We start from the raw sequence: 8,175 nt of genomic DNA on the forward strand, positions 1-8,175 counted from the left end.
GCCTCTGGCCCACCCCAGCCAGGCGCTCGCCTCACCCTCCCACTGTCCCCCAAACTCTCGCGGGGCGGCCCCACTCCTCGCCCCACCCTGCTCCCCTCCGTGGGGCCCGAGCCCGGCCACCCCGGACCCCAGCGTTGGCCCGAGCGTCTCCGCAGAGAGGCCAGCGCCCGGCCGCCCCAGCCAGGAGGCCCGTCCTCGCGCCCATCCGTCGACCCGCGTCCGGGGTCCCGGAGGGCCAGGTGGGACCGCACGGGCGACACCCCACCCCGCGGAGACGTGTGGCCCTGGGGCCAGCGCCGACCCGCCTTCTAAGGCAGGGTCCGCGCTCTGGCAGCCTCAGTGCGCCAGGCAGCCCGGGAGGGAGGGGGCAAACCGAGGCCCAGTGCGTCCGTGCGCCCCGCGCCCCGGAGCTGCCGGCTATCCGCGCGGCGCTCGGGCCCCCGTGGTTGCGTCCGGGCGCGGGTTTGGGGACGCGGGGGCGCGGGCTGGAGCGACCGGAGTTGAAAAGGACAGGTTTATAATTGGGCCCTAAATGAGGCGCTGTGGCCTTCCTTCGCGTCGGTGCGTAACGCGACAGTGGAAGCCCCTTGCAGCCCCTTCCCTCTCCGTGTCCTGCTACATAAACACCGTTCACATGCCCAGGCCTGGGGTGGCGGCTGCCAGCGAGACGGCGGGACATTAGGGCTTAGAGGGTTTGAAACGAAGCCACTGTCATACAGCACGAAATTTAGGAGACCCAGGGCCACAGAAAGGGCCGTTTGTGTCCACGGGCCGAGAATGTACGTGATCCTCTGGCGAGAACTCGGCCGCCCCTCTCGGTCCGGCATTAACGTCGCCATATCGGTGCAGGTGAGAGGGTCAGGCCTACACTTTGCAAATCCAGAAGCATCCCCGGAGGGGTGTTCTGTTTTCTTATCGCATGTGGGCACATAATCCGGCAATCAAGATAAAGAGGTTGGCTGCCAGTGTATTTTTTCCACACGCCCCTGGGGACCAGTGCCCCGCCCTTGAAGGAGGATCCAGAGAAACCCTTTATTCTGCGGTTTCAGTTATGTAAATGAAGCCTTGAAATGAGGTGGGAAGAAAACCTTCTCTGTGACTGCTGTTTTGATAGGCGTTTTGTGCTGTCTGATGATGGGACACCTTTTCGGCTAAGCTGTCATCCGTCTGTGTATTTACTGGCTAATTCATCTGCCGTTTATAAACGATAAAAGACCTAGCTCCCGTGGCCCCCACCACCACCTCCCAGGACTCCCTGTGGCCAGTCTCTCAGGGAGGGTGTGCTGGGGGCGGCCGCCCCAGGGCCTGGGCCAGCCCCTGCCGCCTAGGAGGTGATCGGTAAACCCTGACCCGAGCTCCAAGTGCACTAGGACCACATCCGGGATGGAGCGATGGGGCTGGGGAGGGAGAGCTTGGAGCGGGCAGGAAAGGGGGGGAGGGGCGGGGCCTTGGGACAGGCGCCTTGCGAGTGCCTTAAACTGGACTCCATGATGCCTTCTCTGGCACCAGCCCCTGTTCCCACCACATGGTTGGAATCGCAGGGCTCAGTGATGAGCGACGGGGGAAGGGGGTGCTGGTGAATTTCCTGGGGGTATCTGCGAAATGCGTGCCACGCAAGGGTACCTGTGTTTTCCTGGGGAAGGGGCCTTCACGATTTCCAGAAGGATCTGTGACTCAGAAAGGTACCCTAATTTATGTACTACATTAAAAAATTCTCCATCTTTTTGGAGTGATGAAGTGGTGGAGATTAGAGGAAGCTGTGTTGGCCGAATTCTTACCTCCTCGGCGTTGTTTGGCTGAGATCTTCGTGAACCCTTTGAAGTTGCAATAAATAAGCTGTTTTAACGATATACAAGGTTATAGATGCTCATTGTGGGAAATGTGCAAATCACAGGAGAATTTCGTAAAGAAAATTAAAATCACTCGTCACTGGTTGAGGATTAAGAGAAACCTTTGAGCAGCCAAACTGTCCTCCGGGGCTGCGTCCTCGTGGCTTCCCTCCCTGGTGGGCAGTGGAGCCGCTCCCTGCAGAAGAGGCTGAGAATTAGAAGCTTCCTCAGGGAGAGGCTTGCTGGCTTAGCGCCAGGGCTATTTATAGCTGGTGATGTTGCTGTGAGGCCAGAGGAGCACGTACAGGAGACGCCATCTGGGGCTACTGGGGCCATGAGGCACAGCCCCCACTGCACCTTGAAGTATCAGGGCCTCCCTGGGTCGGGAGGTCCGTGCCCTGGGCCCAGCCTGGCACCATCTGGAAACCACCCCAGACCGAGGGTGCTGGGCACCGTGCAGAGGCCACCTGAGCCCAAAACCCTGGACCAGACAGATGCTGGGATTAGGCAGGAGAATCGACACACGCCCAACTCCTACTGCTTCAGCAGCAGGTGTTTCCTGGGCAGGAAGGTGGGGAGCTGCCTGGGGGGGGGGCCCAGCGGCATCTGGGGCTCAGACGTGGTCTCCGGCGCCCCGTGTGGACTCGCCCCACTCTTCAGCCCCTCCTGGGGAGACCAGCCTCCTCTCTGGGTGGGGTGGTAACCACGCTGTCACAACCCATGGAATCCCCAAAGCCAGCACCCCCAGAGCCCACAGCGTCCCCACCACGAGTCCCAGCTCTGCAGAGCCTCTTCGGAGGGGGAGCGTCCTCAGCCGCATCCGCATGGCAGCTCCTGGAAATGGCTTTGATTGGCCCTGCTGGGGTGACAGGGGAGGGTGCGGGTTCTGTGATCTGCAGCCCCTGAGAAGGGCATATGGGGGAGGGGCAGCTCCCCACAGGGCCGAGGCACGCTGTCTCGTTTGCTGACAGGGAAGCAAGGCTGTTTGGAGCTTGCAGATTTCCCCTTTAACTGTACCGGACGTGCAGTGACATGCAGTGAAGCTCAATTGTAATGTAATGTCTAAATGTCCAAATGTAGGACCTTCTTTGGTGAAGAAATGTAGGAAGTCTTTCACGGGGTGTGAGGAAATGATGGTGTTCTGACTTCGGTACCAAGCCCAAGTGTGTCTTGCGACCCCCCCATTAGCAGGGGGAGCGTGAGCTCACCCTCCGAAGAGCACATTCGTGCCCACTTTTCCTTTTCTTGATCAGATTTGTGAAAAGGAAGGACTGGTCCTTACCTTTTCTCAAGCCTAAAAGTTAAGAACACCTGGACCCCTTTCCTGCCCATCGCCTTGCGTCCCACGGCACAGTGTCCGCCTGTGTCCCCAGCATGTCCCGTGTCCAGTTGTCCCAGCACCGTCTCCCCTCTTCGGGCCACATTCCCAAGGTCTCATCCTGTAACCCTGTTGCGCCCATTTGTTCATCAGACATCAGGTGCCAGGTGAGCCCGGCCAGGTCAGCCCCGGGAAGCTCTCGCTCTGGCGGGAATGTCACAAAAGCCAGCATCCTCCGGGGGCCTCGTTCAGGCCTCACACTCCCACTGCCTCTGGGTGCGGGGGGGCCGTGGGCCTTGGAGCCTGGGAGGAGCTGCCAGCACCCAGCTGCCTTCCTGGGAAGGCGGTTGCCGCAGCTCATCTGGGCCTCGCCTCCCCCGCCCTGGCCCTGCCAGCTGCTCGGCCCCCAGGCCTCCGGAGGTCCCGAGGCCGCTCCTTCTTCCTCCTGCCAGGGGCTGTGGCTGCCCCCCCAGCCCGTTCCTGGGGAGGGGCTCTGCTTTTGCTGTGGTTTTACTACCTGACCCTGTTTCCCCCCCCTCCGGTTTAGTGTTTAGCCTTCCTACGTCAGAGCACGTGCTCTGCCATGCTGGCGCGTTTCGGGCAGTACCGCGTGGAGCCGGCGCACGCTCCGTTCCGCTGATCCCTTGTGTGGGCCACGGGCCTTGGGGTTATTTCCATCCTCTGGCGTGGCTGCCTGGAGCCCCGCTGCGTGTTCCTCGGAGAACACGCGCGAATGTTTCTGCCGGGCCCTCGGCGCCCCGTCTTAGCCTGTGGGACCGGCGTCTCCCCGGACTTGAAGCCCCTTGGCGGCCGCGCTCCACAGCCGCCGGCAGCGGGCAGGGCGCAGTGGCCTTCTGGCGGGTGGCCGTCTGGAGGGTGCGTGCCAGCGCCTGCGTTTCAGGCCAAGGTAACGAAGCCGGGCGTCCCCGCCAGTGACTGGGTGTCCGGATGTGCTGGGCCTGCTCGAGTCCCTTGCCCATTTCTCTAGCGCTGTCTTTTTCTGGTTGATCCACAGGGCTCTTTCTAGATTCTGGAGACAGCAATGTAAGAGACACCTTCTCTGCCCACAGCTGTCTTTTCACTCCTTAGTGCTATATCTTCTGATGAATGGAAATTCTGAGTTTTAATCTGGTGCCGTTTAAGAGTCTTTTCCTTTAGGGGTAGTGGGTTTTGTGTCCTGTGTAGAGAGTCTTTCCCACCCAGGACATCAGATACTCTCAAGCATCCCCTTCCTCAGGCTTCATGATTTTGCCATTCCTGCTTCAATCTGCACCTGAATTCATTTCCATTTTTCTCCATGCGTCTGTTCAGTCAGCCCGTCTCCTTTTGTTGAAAAAGTTTTTTTCCCCGCTTCTCCTGCAGGACCACCTTTGTTGTCCACACTGTCTCTGCACCTGTGCAGGTGGACTGGAGGCTCTCTTCTGCCCGGTGGTTTATCTTCTGTCCTTGTACCAGGACCCCACGCCACACTGGCTTCATTTCCAGAACTTTCCATCGAGTCTCGAAACCGCTGGGCAAATCCTCCACCTGTTCTTCCTTCACGATCGCTGGTTAATTCATGGTTCTTTGCCTTTTCGTGTCTATTTTACATTCAGCTTGTCTCACTACCCAGACATAAAAAGTGTTAGAATTTTTATTTGGATTAAATTAAAACTGCATGAATTTAGGGATAATTGACATCTTTGTATTTCAGACTTAATCCATGTTCATAATATCACTATTCTTTCAATAATGCTTCAGAGTCTCTGTGTCGACGGTCTTGCGCATCGTGTGTTAAATTTATTCCTAGGTAATTCATACTTCCTCACTTTTTTTTAAATGGTATATTTCTAAATACCTTCTATTGTCTGGTTTTGCGGCTATGTGGAAATAGAATAGATCTTTGCATGTTGACCACGTGTCCAGAAACCTTGCTAAACTCGCGTTGATTCTATAGTTTTCCTGGGATCCCTTTGGATTTCGTATGTACACAGTCATAGAAACGCAAATAATGCCAGTTTTATTTCTTCCTTTCTATGTTTATATCACATTTATTTCCTTTCCTTATCTTTCCACACTGACACAGTGAGTAGAAGCGGTGATAGCAGGCGTCTTTCTCTTACTCCGGTTTGAAAAGAAAAATTTTCAGTATTCAAAGCGTGATGATTTTGTAGCTTTTTGTAGGTACCCATTATCAAATTAAGGAATTTATTTCCTTTCCTAACTTGCTAAGAGTTTTTACGGTGAATAAATGCTGAAATCCATCAAATGCCTTCACTGCATTTATTAAGATGATAATATGATTTTGGCTCTGTATTGTGTTATGTGATGAATTAAGTTAATGTTAAATGAACCTTGCACTCCTGGCATAAACCAAACTTGATGGTAAGGTATTGATCCTTTTTATCTGTTACTGGATTCAGCTTGTTTGTTAATATGTTGCTTAGGGTTTTTGTATCTGTGTTTGTGAGATTGGCATAAATTTTTCTTTTCTTGTAACGCCCTTGTCAGGTTTTGGTACCAGGATTATTTTAGCCAGAATGAGTCGGGGTGGCGTGTTTCATCTTTTACTCTTCTCTGGAAGAATTTGTGTAAGACTGACACTATTTCTTCTTTCAGTGTAAGGAAGAATCTGCTGGTGAAGTCATCCAGGCCTGGAGTTTTCTTTGTGAGAAGGGTTTTAAATAAGAATTCAAGCCCTCAATAATTATAAGAATTAGTAATAAATACAAGAGCAATGATAACATATATCTTCTTGTTACTGTTTGGGAAAATGGCTTTTGTTTTCTTTTTAGGAATTTGTTTCATTTAAATTATCAAACACATTGGTCTAAAATTGTTTATAATATTCTCTTATTATATTTTAATCCCTTAATATCTGTAGAGCTTGTAGGGATGTCCTCATTTTCCATTCTGATATCCGATACTTTTGACCATCTCTTTTTTTTCCTTGATTAACGTCCCCAGTATTTATCAATTTTATCAGTGTTTGCAAGGCATTAACTTTTGATGTCGTTGGTCCTCTGTATGATAGATTCGTTTTCTAATTTATTAATTTTTACTCTTATCTTCATTGTTTCTAACGCCTTTGTCCTTGATTTGCTGAGGTTTTCCCCTGACTTCTTAGATGGTAGCTTACCTCACATATGATGGTGTACCCACATACGATTTTCCTATGTGTGTACACCGTGTACGTGCACATAGCTATGTACATGTGCGCCCACACACACGTTTGCACCACGTCTGGCTGTTTTCTTTCGGGTATGTCTGATCCACGAGTTCTTTAATCTGCTCTGCTGTGAAACCCATCCACTGAGTTCTGAATTTTAGTTACTGTGCTTTCTAGGGCTGGAATTTCTAAGGTGTTCTTTTTTCAGATCTGCCTCCTGCGTCCTTACAGCTCCCGTTCTTTGCGGGAATTCCTCATCTTGTCCTTTTCTTCTTTGCACACGGCGCGCACTGCCCACTTCTTCTTTGCACACGGCGCACGTAGCTGCTTTAAGCTCAGTGTCTGATCGAGCTCCAGTAACTGGAACCTCTCGTCGTTTCTGCTTCCTGTTGTTTCTGCAAGTTCTTGGCACTTGTTCCCCTCTTGGGCCCGGTGGGTTTTTTTATCATGTGTGGATATTGTGTTTTTCCGTCTCCAGCGGCCGTCTCCTCTTCAGGAGTGCTTGTGTGTGTCCTGCCGGTGTTTGGGGCACCCACGATCCAGATCCCCGCATCCACGCTGGGGCTTGAGAGGAGCCGGCCTGACCGCCCCTGACTCCCGGGCGCCCGTCCGTCCACCCCCAGGGCAGGGCTGGTCTGTTCAGGGTGCCCTGCCCTTCCGGGTGGGGGGCCTGGGGCTTTTCAGTCCCCGTGGTTGGTGGGAAGCCTCCCAGCTGTCTGGCGGGGGCGGGGAGCGAGGGCTGGGCTGCAGACCACTTCGGAGACCCTCGGGCTGCCTCTGGCTTTGCGCCTCACACCTGTGCCGGCTGCCGTCCTCTTCGGCTGCTTGGGGGTAGGAGAGGCTTCGCGGCCCGCAGGCGACGCTGTCCCCCACCCGCCAGCCGTCAGACCCAGGCGGTGGCCCTTCCCCGCAGGCCCCTCTGCTCTTCCTGGCCCTGCGGTTGGCTTCCCCGGGCCCCGGCCGGCCCTCCACGCTGTGGGCTCCTGAGAGGCCTGGCGCCAGGACCTGCCGTGCGGGCACGTGGTGACCGCAGGGCGCCTGCCGTCGGGGAGAGGCCAGGCCATCCGCGGGCAGCTCCACGTTCCTGGAGCTAACAGACTTCCTGTTGAGGGTCTCACGTGCACGCCAGACCCTGTCTGCGGGGAGGGCCCTCTGCCCGCTCTCGCCTCTGGGTTCTGTGCCACCGCCCAGGCTTCGCTCCTCTGGGCCTTTGCAGGCGCTTTTCTCTGGGGCAGAGACCCCCTTCTGGTGTCCCTGCTGTGTGTGGGTCCTGGGGCTGCTGTGACAAAGGACCACAGACTTTTGAATGAAAACTACAGAAATGTGTCCTCTTCCAGTTCTGAGGCCAGACTCCCTGTCCGAGGTTGAGGTGTCGCGGGGCCGCGCTCCCTCCAGAGGCACCAGGGAGGGTCCCTCCTGCCTCTTCCAGCTCCCGGGGCTCCGGGCATCCCTGGGCTTGTGGCGACGTCCCTCCCGTCTTGGCCTCCGTCTTCACGTGGCTTCTCTGTGTCTGTGTGTCTCCTCTCCCGTGTCTTGTAAGGACACCTGTCAATGGACTTAGGGCCACCCTGGTCCAGAGCGCACCCATCTCGAGATCCTTAACTTGATGACGTCTGCAGAGACCCTTCTTCCAAACAAGGTTCCTCCACCTTGCGAGGACGTGGACACACCTGGCTCGGGGCCACCATTCACCCACCACACGTGCCCTGCACAGGGCCCGCCCGACCCCAGGTTAGCTGCAGGTGCCATGTTCTTGGATTTTGTAAGAAACATGCTGACAAACAGTAGAGACCGGCCCTGGGACCCGGGGACTGGGGCCCCCAGGATATTGGTTCCTGGGAGGCCAAGGGGTCCCAATGGAGTGAGTCCCCCGAGAAGCC

This window comes from Neophocaena asiaeorientalis, unplaced genomic scaffold, assembly GCF_003031525.2.
Source record: "Neophocaena asiaeorientalis asiaeorientalis breed wild unplaced genomic scaffold, Neophocaena_asiaeorientalis_V1.1 scaffold104, whole genome shotgun sequence".
NCBI classification, from domain to species: domain Eukaryota; kingdom Metazoa; phylum Chordata; class Mammalia; order Artiodactyla; family Phocoenidae; genus Neophocaena; species Neophocaena asiaeorientalis.